The sequence below is a fragment of the Ammospiza caudacuta genome, chromosome 5 (assembly GCF_027887145.1).
Source record: "Ammospiza caudacuta isolate bAmmCau1 chromosome 5, bAmmCau1.pri, whole genome shotgun sequence".
Classification (NCBI taxonomy): Eukaryota; Metazoa; Chordata; class Aves; order Passeriformes; family Passerellidae; genus Ammospiza; species Ammospiza caudacuta.
The window spans coordinates 47,978,760-47,992,486 of record NC_080597.1 but is presented as its reverse complement, the minus strand read 5'-3'; the positions used below and the strand labels follow the sequence as shown (position 1 = coordinate 47,992,486).

The following is a 13,727-nucleotide window of genomic DNA, read 5'->3' as shown; positions in this document are numbered from 1 at the left end:
AGTATATTAAACTGAGAAGAGTGATCAGAAACACTAGCACATGTACACAATACTACCTCATTTCCCTGCTCCCTTAAATGTTTACGTTTCCAGGCTACTCTTCCAAGGAAATTAAATTCCTGTTCTTGTTTTCATGGAATGCTTCTGCCAACAAAAGTTCTTAAAGAGAGTTGACTGTAGATTGTGGTAACAAATTTGTACCTCTCCATCTGAGGAACTCAGCTTCATGAAGAATTTAAACAGCTCCATAAAGCAGACTAAGTACCATGCCCACATTAAACTATTTCCTGTATCATAAAAGTACAACTGTGATTCACACAAACTACTTCATACAACTCACAACCTAAAAATACAGATGTATTTCAACACTAATTCATTGTGCATGTGGAAAGAAAAGACTTGGTTTGTTCAAAGTCATGCCTCTTAATTTCTCAATGGATGTATTATATTATAATCTTAAATAGACATAGAAAAAGCATTGGATTAAAAAAATTACAGAAGCCTAGTTATAAGCGACGCATGAAATTAGCACATGCCTCCTTTTTGCCTAACTACAAAACAAAGTCTTTACAACCATTCTTTATACCCTGTAAATATAATGCAACAACTAAAGGCACTCTTCCTCAACCACACTAACAGTCTAGAGACTTGTCTACACACAAGTACCCCAGTTCAGCTGGAAGGGGGGATGGAAATCAACACATGTAATGAAGTCTCCAGTGAGAAAGCTATCTTGGACATCATTTTGCACTTACTCATTTCTGCAACAGATTTAACTCAAGAAACAATGGTAATCAAACTTTCGGCTTTTTAGATACACGTTGCACTAACAGAGTAGCATTAACTTAGACTGTTCTGTTACTATTAAAAATATTTTACTTTTAAAAGGATTTGGGGGACTCTTAGTTGTATTTTGATTTTTTAATAACTCAAGAAACAATCAGTTTCAGTTATGAAACAACAGTCAGACATATATTTAGTCCACAGAATTTATTTGCTTAATTAACAAGAATAACACCATTTAGTCCCATCAAATTCTTGGGCAGTAGTAGGAAGGACTGTTTCTCCCTATTAATTTTCATGGTCATTAAGAAACCTGGGAAAGATGTTTAAGCCACTCCCTCAGCAAATATGTTTTTAAAGAAAACAAACCTCAACAACTAGTCACATTCACAAAACCAGATTTTTGTTGGTGGTGGTTTTTGTTATTGTAGTTTTAGTAGTTAATGACAGAACATGTATCCTCTGAAGCTCCTCATACGGGCTCATCCTAATCTCTGGACCATTACTGGGAACACGTTCAGCTGCTGATGAAAAATTTTAAACATTTTGCCAGAACTTGTATGCTGTCTAAGAGATGGGCTGAGAAAACTTATAATTTCCAAGAGCAGTTGAACATTTGAAAAGCTTTTGACCTACTTGTATCACTATGTCTAACGTAACACATACACCAAAAAACAGAATAGGAAAAAAACCACATTACTGGGTATTTGTCTAAATACATCAAGCACCTTCACAGTTGTTTTATTTTTTATTTGGAAAAACATCTGATTTGTCAGAAGGGCCTGGAAGGTAGACTTGCTTCAAGTGACAATTGAGTAATGTTGTTTGCCCTTCAATAAATGAGGGCTACATTGAGAATCTGGAAGCACTTATCCTGGATTTTCTTCTTTGAGTAAAATCTCTTGGTCCAGCACATTAGTGAGAATAAAACCTACAGTGGCACTCAAAAGCAAGCTTTTAAAAAGGATCTTTACTCTTTGTAAGCTCAAATTGCACCTTGTCTGCATTCCCAAATCAAATCCAATAGAACCAACAAAGATGAAGAGAAAGAAAGACCAGTGCTCTGCCTTGGGGAATAAAGAGAGAAATCTTTTTCTATAGGTGGTTTAAGCCTATTCATGTAGATCCAGTGTCTTGGAAAGAATCACTGCTATTCAGGCAAGGAGATACTGCTGATTTAAAGACTCTTTCCAGACCCTCTAAGGATGCAATTACCCAAGAGAGCTGACAGCTTGCTGCCACCCAAAGAAGCAGCTATGTTTCTCACCACCAGTGATGGTGAGCAGACTCACTAAGAGCCATAGGGGTCCAAAGACATTGCAAGTGACAGAATGAGGCAGGGAAGACATAAAAAGGCATTGCCCCTTTTGACAGCAGTAAGGTGCAAAAAAAGCTCAGATTTTGTTGTCAAACTGCACCCCCTTCAAGGACACAGCAATACCTAGCTAGATCAGCTGCCAGGTCCATGAAAATGCAAGGTAAAGTCACAGGAGGAAACTACCAAAGCCAAATGGCTAGAACTATACCATACTAAACAGCACACTGCTGTCTGTTGCTCTTCTCCCTCCCTACACAAAAAACCAAAAAAAAGCCACCCCCACCCAAAGCAACACAGTGGATATTATCCTCAGACTTCCCACAATCCAGCAGCAAGATACTGACATGTATACATCAATTACAGATGCTGTGGCTACAGCTATGTACCTACTAAAATCAATGTGTCCATTTTTTGTGGCCCAACCAACAATAACAACACAAACAGCAGCTGCAAACACTCACTCATGTCCAGTCAGCACCAGACAGGACAACACCATAAACTGCCTCCTAAACAGGGAAGGCAGGCACAACTCCATCAAAATGTGCTTGAGAACTGCTGCAGTGACTCAGGTGCAGTGACTATCCCTCAGCAACCTATCTGACCATCCAGAAAATCAAGAGTTTTAAGAAAGAACCTTACAGTGGACACACAAACACACACATGGTAATCTCCTTCCTATATATAATGCTTATAAACTGTTTCAAAAACCTGCAGTACAGATCTTGTCAAATCAGTGGAATAGGCAGTGCTCCTCAATGAAGTTTAACAAAAGAGTACCTGCAAGACTTAAGCAAAAAAATAAGAGTAGTAAGAAAAATGCCATTTAATATGACCTCACATATTTGAGAATATTCTACAAACTGTGAGGACACCATGTCTTTTACAGAATGCTGGGTGTTGAAGTGCTGCTACAAATCAGATTGAACTTCTGTTTACTGGACAGTGTAAAAAGGTAGAATGGTTAGCAGAAGTTTAGGATCTCTCCTGAACTTGTTTTAAAGGCAATAATAAACTGTGGAGAAATCTGCTAAAGTACACAAGTCACTGTACATCAACTATCCCACAAGATTTTCAGTATCTGGCAGCAGCAGTAAGGTTAGCTCATAAGACCATGTGGCATTACATGTCAAAGTATAACTATGTGGCACCTCTATACTATCAGTGTGTTTCAGGGTGACCACTGACAACCAAGATGGCCCTGTGTTTAGGTAAATTCAATTTGCAGACCAAAAAACCAGATAAAGCTAAACTTGCCAGTCAGCAAGGAACAGAATAAAAACAAAAAAAGGCACTTAGGGGAGTTAAGTTGTCACAATGCTTCATTTGATTCAAAGTATATGCTCCCAGCTGATCAATCTAACCTGTAATATCAAATTATGCTTATGTCCCAGCTGCCTCTTTAGTGACACTTCTCAAGTCTGTGAGAAAACTCTTTCCTGTTCTGCTAGAGGACAAATTATGTTACTCAAGTCTCTGTCAGCTCTTGACAATGCAAAAGGGCAAAGCTGTGCAGCTTCCCTACATGCTAAACTAAGGCAATCTTGGAGGGTAATTCCTCAATAAGTCTGCACAGATAACACTGCTTCCCAAACATGTTCTGAATTATACAAGTCAATTCCAGACGTAATCCTTACAGAAGTGCACAGCTGGGCTCATAATAGCCATAAGGAAGAAACATTCATTGGAGCTGTAGTTAAGTCCCTTGGGAAAAAACAGCTTCATTTATACAGAAGACAGGATGAATAAAACCTTTTAAATACTGATACAAGGTGATGAAATATGTATTCACAGAAATTAAAAGCCCACCTTATTTTTCTTTCCAAGCCAGTATTTTGAAGAGAAAGCAATGTGCACTGTGCTGCTGTCTCTCCTGTGCATGCATGTGTATGATAAGACGCTCAACAGAAGAAGCACTACACCACAACCACCCTGTAGGAAGAACACGTGTTTGCCACTGGCTAAGTCACAACATTTCATATCCTGACAACAAATCACTGAAACACTGTAGTAATTACCATAATACAAAAAATATTAAAGAGAAAATAACGTACATACGCTGTCACAAAATCTAGAATTCAGCACTTTGGTGTTTCTTCATAGTAGTCTGTGACTAAACTGAGTGAAATTGAAATTTACAAATAACAGGAACTCATTAGGCATTAGGTACTATTTTCAAAGTGCACATGGTTTAAGCAACTAAATCCAATCAGCTTAAACTCAGGACCTTGCCTTCTGCTGTTCAGGCTCCTTAGTCACATGCATACTTTTGCAGCTGGAAGGGATAGCATTACATACCAAAGTCAGCAAAAATGGCTCTGCCATTTCCTAGAACAGGGTTGTTTTTTTAATGTACTTTTTTCTAGCCACTTGGAAGCACTAGCATTTTCATGCTTTCCACCAAAGTGCAAATATTTGGCAGTGGGTCACGGAGAGTAAGAACATGATTTCCACACACGTAACCCTTCCAAATAGAGCCATGTCACAGATCTGGGGGGAATAAAAGGTTTGTATTTAGTCAGTAAATCTTTGCTAGTCGTTGCATTTAATTTTCCCCCCACAATCTTGATCCGTGCTAAGCATACACAAATAATTTGAAGTTCCTATCCCACTGCTACACAGCACATACAACATTCCCACAAGATGAATGAGCATACTTCAGCCACTGCTATGGCAACACAGCAGGACTTGTTGCAGTCATCTCTCTGATGCTAAAGAAACTAGAAAGACTATCTTTATTTTTCTTAATACCATCCTAATCATACCCAAATAGCCAGACTCAAACATCAGGGATGCAGGAGCTGAACCAGGAGACCTTGCAAAGACAGAAGCAGTGAATGAGACTTTTTAAGAGGGGAAGGAAAAATGATGGGCAAAACTGATGGAGTAAGACTGAGCTCAAATTAAAAGCTCTGGGGCAGCAGCAAGAAGCATATTTAAGATGCAAAAAGTAATGGGGAAACAGAATAAGAGTGTTAGGTAATTAGAGAAGCATCTCAAGCTGTAGACAAAAAGGACAAATGCAGCAAAGGAAGAAAAACAGAATGTAATTGTCCAACTACAGACTACCACTATTTTTTCTTTTACCTAAACCACAGTACTCCTATTTTTTAGCTTCTGCATGTTCAACCCCTGCAAAATGAAGGACATTCTTTTAACAAAATTTATGTAATGCACAGGGCTCCCTATAACTTTATGGTTTAACTTTCATGGGAAATAAAAAGAACTACAGAAGACTGCATAGAACGATAGACACAGCCTTGATAAAAATACCCTGAACTTGAGTCCTCCATTAAAAGCATGCTGTTCTTTCATTTGAAACATCAAATCAAGGGTTTAGACTTGTATCATGTTTATGACACGTCCACAATTTTTAAAAATTGCATTTCTGCAAAAAAAAATTACCATTACAAGTAAAATATACAGACACTGAGTCAAAAACAAACAAAAGAGAAGAAATAACATATCCATTTAAAAGCACATGTTGCCTCTCTGAGGCATACACTTAAAAAAACCACACTAGATGAAAGCTATGGTGTCAAAAACACAGTCCTCGAGCTCCTTCTTGCTTGGAATAACAGCATTTCATAAGCTCAGGTCAAAGACCTACGCTAACCTCTTACAAAACGTGAACAAAAAGAAATGCTGTATTTGTGGAAAAAGAGAGCCTGAGAAGGATTTATTACTACTATAATAATTTTAAGCGTAATTGTATTTTGTACAAAATCTCCAACAATATCTGTAGAATAACAATGCATTGAATGCCATTTCAGAAGTAGCAAATAGATGGGGAGTAAGCAGTTTCAATTACTGTTGATTTTGTTTTCACAGTCCTTACTCAGCAATAACTTTCAAGACAGCTAAAATAAAGTTAGAAAACCCCAGCCAGGAACAGAAGACAGGTTTGTAAGAAAAGGTCCTTCTTAATATGAACATCAATGCAAAGAAAGGTAACAAACTACTAATGCAAGATGGCAACCTCAGATCTGAGCTGGAAAATACAGCCTGAACTCCATCACCTTTCCTTCCAATTTGTGAAGTGAGTCTAATAGACAGTCATGCTAATCCCCTTTTTGGCTTCACCCTATATATGGCATCAAGAAATTATCTATAACACAACAGTACTTTACAGTGAATTCTTAAGTGACCAACATAGGCTTTATTACAATTGTTATTCTATGCCATTGCAAAAAGAACTTAAGCTTTCCATGTTAACAACACTAGAAGTTCCCCACAGCCAGGAACTCCACTGTCATTCAAAGTTTCTTGCCAGAATAAGAGCCACAAATAACCACTGGAACCTGCTAACTTATCCAAGACTTGCATAAGGTACCTTTCTTGCTTAGATGAAATTGCATCTTAAAAATCAAAACTGCATAGCTTTAGAGAGAAGAATATATTTTACTTCCGTTAGAAGTATCTTTATTTGGTAACATCTCTAAACCAAAACTCCAATGAGCTCAAGGTAGCCCTAACAGATTGATTTCCTCCAGCTGTTTCACAGGACTTGCAATTACTTTTTGTTACACCCATCTATCCACAATGGTCACTACCTCTTACCTAACAATTGATAAACTAAGAACGGTTTAGATAAGCAAAACTGCATATAGAAAGTGCTTATTCAGTAGCTATATGGAAAGCATGGGAGAATTTCATTGCCCCTCCTATGTCCAGAACTGCTGAAGTTATTCACTCTGAATAGCAAGAGCACAAGCCTACCTTCAGATTCTACCTCAACATCCAGATTTTTAATATCAGTTCAACTCATTTTCATGTAAGTGTCTCCATCTCTCCTGTGGCATAGCAAGAAAAGCACAAGTTTTCATTGCTCCAGTTTTGGCCTGTATTGATATGGACAGAGATGAAGACTTTTATCAGACACTGATCACACGGAATTTCACGTTCTTTATTACTGCTGGCAGTCTAACAAAAGCCAGGCAGCAAGCCAGAGACAGCAAGGGTTAACTCAATTGACATTTCCAAGCAATTTTGTACTTGCTTGAAAAAGTTTCAAGTATACCACTAAATGCATCACTCAGGTTTACTCATAAATAGTACCTGTAAAAGCAGATCACGGTTAAGCAGTAATTTCCCCCCTAACCATTGCATTTTAAAGTGAGCTCACCAATCCTTAAACTACAAAACACATGGAGACATTATTAGTGTCTTTTAGAAAAAGTGCTCAGATACTGCAGTTTATTAGGCTTTAGAAAACAGCTACTGGAAAACATTTCTAGTTCCCAATTCTCTCTACATATTCTTTTATTCACACACGCATCTATATTTATATATATATGTGCACAGGCAAAATCTGAAAATCTTAGTAAGTTAAGAAGAAATACCACCAATCACAGAACCATAAAATTAAAATGTTACTTTTTCATTTTTGCTATGGCAGAATACTTTTGAGTTCAAATTCCAATTCTGTGTTCTCACAGAGGAAAAAAAAGAAAGAACAATACTATAATTTCATCAAAATAAAATTTTAAGATAGCATAACCTGCTAATAAAAAATAAATAGGTGAAAATATTCAACCTAGCAAAACATACACAAATATAAAACATAGATGTACAATGCCTACATAGGGGTGGGTGTGTGTATGTATTTGTTTCCTGAATAAATTAAATGCAGTATTTTGATAGTCCTTTGTGAAGTCAGTTAACAATTTCCCAAGTTTAGAAGTGACAACTTCCACAATTATATTTGATTTGTTTCTCCAACTGCAAGGCTTTAGGAAACTTGATGCACTGCAATAAAAGGACATAGGAAAGTTAAATCTTTCAAGAAGAGGCAGCTTCCTCTTTCCTAATTTTTTTTTTTAGTGTCATGATTTGACACTGGCTAAACACCAAGCACCCACAAAAACTATACACTCATTCTCTTCTGCTATAGTTGACAAGAGGAAGGGGAAAGAAAAACTGAAGAGCTCATAGGTTGAGATAACAATTAGGAGAAAACACTAAGGGGCAAAATAGGCTTAAACAGTATAAAGAAAATTTATTAACAGACTTAAAAGAGAATACTGAGAACCAAGATAAACCTCTAGAACACCTTGTTCCTCCCTCCAGTCCCTCCTTCCTTCCCACCAACAGCAGAGACAAAACATGGGCGTCTTTAGTCAGTTTGTTATTTTTTAAAAGAATCTTCAGTTTGATTAGGGAAAGGAGTTTGGTTTTTATCTGCTGTGCCACGGGGTGCTCCTCACAGGAGACAGTTCTCTGTGAACTTTTCTAGCGTGGTTTTAATTTTCACGAGTGGCAGTCCTGCCTGACCTGCTGCAAAGCGAGTTCCTCCCACAGGCAAATAGTTTTCCCACAACTGTTTTTCGTAGGTCATTAGTTCAAGGGGGCTAGTCTTTTGAGGATGAGCTGCTCTACTTTGGAAGCAAGGGTCCTTTATCTCTCTGTTTGAGCTCCCAACAAGATTACAGCCTTTCAGCATCTACTTGCTCCAGCATGAGCACCTTTTCCCATGGGCTGCAAGCAGACCTCTACATCCCTCCATGAACCTAATGAATTACAGGGAAACAGTTTGTTGAAAACCTCAGCTTATAGAAAAGTCTCAGCTCCGATGTCCGGAGCACCTCCTCCTCCCACTCCCTCCTTTCAAGGACCTTACTGTCTCCATTGTGTTCTCCTCACGTGTCTTTACCTTTTCCTTTTCTCTGACTCAGGAGAGAACTGTTATTTGTAGGTTTGTTTGCTCTCAAGTTCAACCAATCCAAAAGTTCTTACGGGGTTTTGTAGTGCTGAAAGGTTGATCCCATCTGGGCTCCACATCAGGGAATTGCTCATTGTGCCCCTTGCTGTCAGCCATGTGTCCCCTCCAGCACTGCATGGGCAGCACTGGCCGCTGGCTCCATTCAGCACCTCTTTTCATGCAGGGCACCAAAAAGGAGAAGCTGCTGCCACCCCTGCCCTTCTGCCTGCAGCACGGCTGGTTAAAAGTTGCCAAGCAAGCACAGCTCACCACAGACCATGCCCAGACAGCCCTGGCTGCACGGTCCTGGCTGTGTGGCCACTTGTGGTGCCAGGATGGCCCCTGGCAGCATGGCCCCAGCAGCTGCCTTGCATGGCTTTTCCTTTTCTTAAAGATGTCATCACAGAGGTGTTACCCGCTTCTCTAATTAGGCCACCCATTATGGCCACCATCAGAGCCTTCAGGGTTTGGCTCTGCTGGACATAGTACAAGTTTCACAGAGCTTCTCTCTCAGAACCAGCCTCTGTGGCTTCCTCTGCCTCCACTAAAAGCCAGGCTGAATTAAACCCAGACAGTTGGTTGGTTTTTTTTAAAGCTCCCAGCAGAGAAAAAACTACTTTTTGGATGTGGTGTGGGGCACTTACAGATTATGTACATTCAACCTGAGAGCCCTTCCAAGGCATCACCCTCATCAGGCCTTTGGTGCTTCACCAGAGCCAGATGCAGAGGTGACAAACCTCTCAAACACAGCTGTTTGAGACAGCAGAGCTGCAGCTTTAGCTAACAGAAAGGTAGAGGTACACTCACCTTCCATTTTACAGCTAGGGCCCTCCCTTTGCTACTTCATGACTGTAGCTATGTTGCTACAGAAGAGAATCAATCGGTTCAGGGTATCAAAGTTAAGCAACTTTCTTGCAAATTGTGTCCATATCCTCACCAGCTGGGTGAAAAGACTAAACAACTAGGGAAGATACAATATCACTGCACACAGACCCTGCAATCAAGCTCACTGCCTTTCAGGGCAAGGTGGACTAGTACAAACAGATGAAACAAAATGTGTCTACATTGCTGAACAGCCATGAACAGCCCTTGTTTTGAAGCGCTCAAAAGGATGTGCACTTAGAGATCGCTGGCATTGATGAGTACAGAGGATGCTTAATACTCTACCTCCAACCTGTGATTTAAAAAAAGGCAGAAAAACTGGACAATGTCAAGATTTATAAAATCTACTTCAGCCTTTTTAAAGGGTTTAGCACATTAACTATAACCATTTAAAAATTCACTCAGAAAAACTGATAACAATGCTTGACAGCACTAAATAGTCAGTTTAGCCATCATGAGGAATTGTTCTGCATGTTTTTTATAGGTATTACCTGGAAAGACAGTTTTTGTCCCTCACCTTAGACTGTTGGCAAAGAAAATCTGAACACTGAACAGCAGACTGACAGAAAGCCAGTCTTCAAGAATTTTGCTGTAGGTATGGCAAGTCAACCCTACAAGCTTTTACCAGCAGTGGTATTTCCACCTCTATTAATATAAAGTATGTTTAAATACATCATTATTTGAAAGATAAATTACCCTTTAATTACTATATAAAGCAAATTTAAGTAATTTAAAGTTTTTGCACAGGTTTTTTAGTACTCGGGACAGCAGAAGACTGAGAAGATTCTGCAAAGAAACCCGGTAACAGGATAAAACCAAAAACCATGTAACCTGAAAAGAGCAATCCTGTATGATGAGCAGAACTGTCTGCAAGTTTTATAAAACCAGGGGCAGGAAGCCATGCAACAGCTGCATCAAACTACAGCCAGTTGAGAGCACAGAGAAACTCTTCCTCATCTAGATGTTTCCAAGGCAATAGCTGACTAACTGGAGAATAAGATAAACTTACAACTGCCCACTGGGTCAAACTCAACAATCTGCACATATGCAACAAAGTCAACCTTCACATGTGATGGAGAACCATAAAATCACGGCCAAAACATTCACCATATACCATGCAACTTTGGAGAGTTGTTTCCAAAGGCAACCCAAAATGAGGTAAAAACTAGGCAACCCAGGATTGCTGCTATGCAAGAAGGTCAGAAACAACATTCACTTCCACGACCATTTGGGAGACAGATTTCCTCACATAGGCACAAAGCTGTTACCTGCTCTGCTCATTCCAAAGCAGACTTTAAGGTCAGTGATACACAAAAAAAAAAGTGTCATAGTTTTTTATTTGTGTAATTTGTCACTCTGAAAGCTGACACATCAGCAAATGTAAACTGCTGAAGAGAAAGCTTAAAAAAATGTAATGTTCTGACTAAATGCCTAAATAGCCTCCCCACCTCCAATACGTCTCATCTTAGGCAATCACAAAATCAAACACTGTATTCCTTGTTAAAGGAAATACTTGAAAAACTACTTGGGATGATTTCCAAGTATTTTCCATGCCACTAAAGAGGATGCTATTCATTTTCTTTTAATACTATGAGTTTCTAAATACAGCTTTTCCAGTTAAAAAAGATGAGACATGGATTATCACATATAATCAACCAAATAACAGCAAGTTTTTGTCACTCTGTCATTTCAAGAAGCCTACAGCTTATTTCTGCTAAGAGCAAATGAAATCATGACAAAATGACTCTCCCCTGTGTAAGGCTCTGAACACCTACATAGTAAAATTTAAGTCAGATTATACTTAAAACTATGATCCACTGCAAAGAAAATCAAAAGCCCCCAACACATCAGTGATCTACAAACTTCACACTGGACACTCAGTTAGCTAGATTTCCCTTTAAGGTTACTGAAGCTATAAAATTCCAAACTTAAAACAGCTATTCAATAATCACAGACATTTCAATCCATCATATAATAATTACTTAGATGGGCACAGCCTTAACTGTCTCCTGACATTTTAAATAAATTATTCTTTGCCAACAGCACCTAGTTACTGATACTAAACACACGGTAACTACCCGGCCTTTCTCTCTGTTATCTCATTCTCCCTAAGACTTTAAAATTAATTAGTAGTCTAAGAGCAAAACATCGTGAGAGGGCGGGGACAGATTTTAGTCCTAACAATGCTGCTTTGTTTTGAAGTTATAAATGTGAAGTTGGACTGTCAAAGATGACTTACATTTTGGGCTCAGGCTAATAATATTCTTTAATACTCACCAAAGGGGAAAAAAAAAAAAGAAACTAGGACACCATGTACTATAAAATTCAAGAACTGGAGATTATCTCAGTGGCTCGGTAAATTGCTTCCAGGCTCCAGCGCTCCCCCTGCGCAACTTTGCTGATGTCTAAGTCGCGATCCCAGAGCAGCACAAAAGCAGAGCTGGGCTTTGAGCTGAGCCTCTCCGTGCAACTTCCTCCGCAACTCTCAGCTCGCAGGAGCCGCTCCTCCAGCAAAACCCGCCGGTGTTCACAGCTCCAGGCGCCCGGTCGTGCGCCCACCCCACCGGGAGCAGAGGGCCGGCGGCGCTCCGCGGGCCGTATCTTTGTTCAGCCCGGCTCCCGGGTCAGCGGGCAGGGCTGCGGCTCCTCCCGGTGCGGCTTCTCAAAAGCTTTCGGCACGGAGCGGGCCGGCGGATCGCCCCGGCCGCCCCGCTTTGTTTCCCCTCCCGCCCCAGGGGGGCCGGCGGGCACGGCAGCCGGACCCGCGTCTCGCCGCGGCCACCGAGCGCCAGCACCGGGCCGGGCCGGGCTCCCGCTCGGCGCCACGACGCGGGCGGCGAGGAGGGGTGGGGAGGGGAGGGAAGGGGGGAAAACGCGGCCGGAGCCGGCAGCAAACTCCGCCCCAGCCCGACCGAGCGGCGGGAGCGCCCCGGCCCGGCGGGCTCCGCGCGGGGGCGAAGGCCCCGGCCGAAGCGGGACCGCACCGCCTCCAGCCTGCCCTCCCCTCCCGGCCCGCCAGCGCCCGGCCCGTGGCCCCGAGCACTTCCCCTCGCCGCGCGGAAATTCCCGAGGGAGGCGGCGGGCAGCAACCGCCGGTGCTCACCTGGCGCCGCGGCGTTCCCCGGCGCGGTCTCTGCCCCGCAGAGAGCGGCGAGTCCGCCTGCCCGCGCCCCCTCCGCCGCCTCGGGGCTGCCGGGGCTCGCGGGGTCCCGCGCGCTCAGCGCCCGCCGCGCCGCCACATGTCCGCGCGTGGCCGGGGAGCGCGGCGGCAGCGCCGGCGGGGCCCGGGCGGGGGCGCTGCTCCGCTCCGGCAGAGGCGGCGCCCCGGCGGCACAGAGAGACGCCTGCAGCCTGCCCCGCGCCGCCCCCAGGGAGCATTATGGGATAGGTCCTCCAGCACCGCCCGGCGGGGAAGGCGGGGGAAGGGCACGTGACCGGCGGCCCCGCCCCGGCCGGGCGCCAATGAGGCGGGGGGCGGGGACGAGGCGGGGCGGGGCCGCGCGCCGCGGGCGGGGGCGCCCTCTGGTGGCGGCACGGCGGGCGCGGCCGACACATGGCTGCGCGGCCGGTGACGTCATGTTTCTGCGACGCGGGGCGTCCCCGAGTGCCAAACGTTAATTTATTTAATTTATTTTGTCAGTAGCAGTAATTGCAGCGCTGTAACTCAGTCAGGCGCACTGGACGGAGCCCCGTGACCACAAGAGGGTGTGGCGGGCGGCGTCGGTCCGGCCCCGCAGGGAGTGGAAGCGGTACGCGGGGCCCCACGGCGCCGCGCAGTCAGCGGCGGTTCGTGCTGGCCGCGGCCTGCGGGCGCACGGACACGGTGACGTCTCATCCGCCGACATTTCCGTAGGCACTTATGTTAAAAGAGTTTGCCGTGGTGCCCTACGTCCTCATTATGGTAGCCGGGAAAGCAGCTCAGCGCAGCTGCCGCTTCTTTGCGCTGCCCCGTTCCGGCTGCATCACAGCGCTGCCAGGCCCAGAGCAGCGGAGCTCGGGCTCAGAGGCGGCGGATGGTGGGAAGCGCCGCGGAGAGCCCGCAGCTGA

General features: G+C 43.2%; 1 protein-coding gene across 2 annotated transcripts in view; it reads right to left on the bottom strand.

Annotated features, from left to right (window-relative positions):
- The window catches only part of SCAF11 (SR-related CTD associated factor 11), a 50,609-nt gene extending 37,648 nt beyond the window's left edge, over positions 1–12,961 (bottom strand). For both annotated transcript variants that reach the window (XM_058804967.1, XM_058804968.1), the window contains exon 1: positions 12,784–12,961. The gene's annotated coding sequence lies outside the window, so the exon portion shown is untranslated. The remainder of the gene's footprint in view (positions 1–12,783) is intronic.
- Between the last annotated feature and the right edge of the window lie 766 nt (positions 12,962–13,727).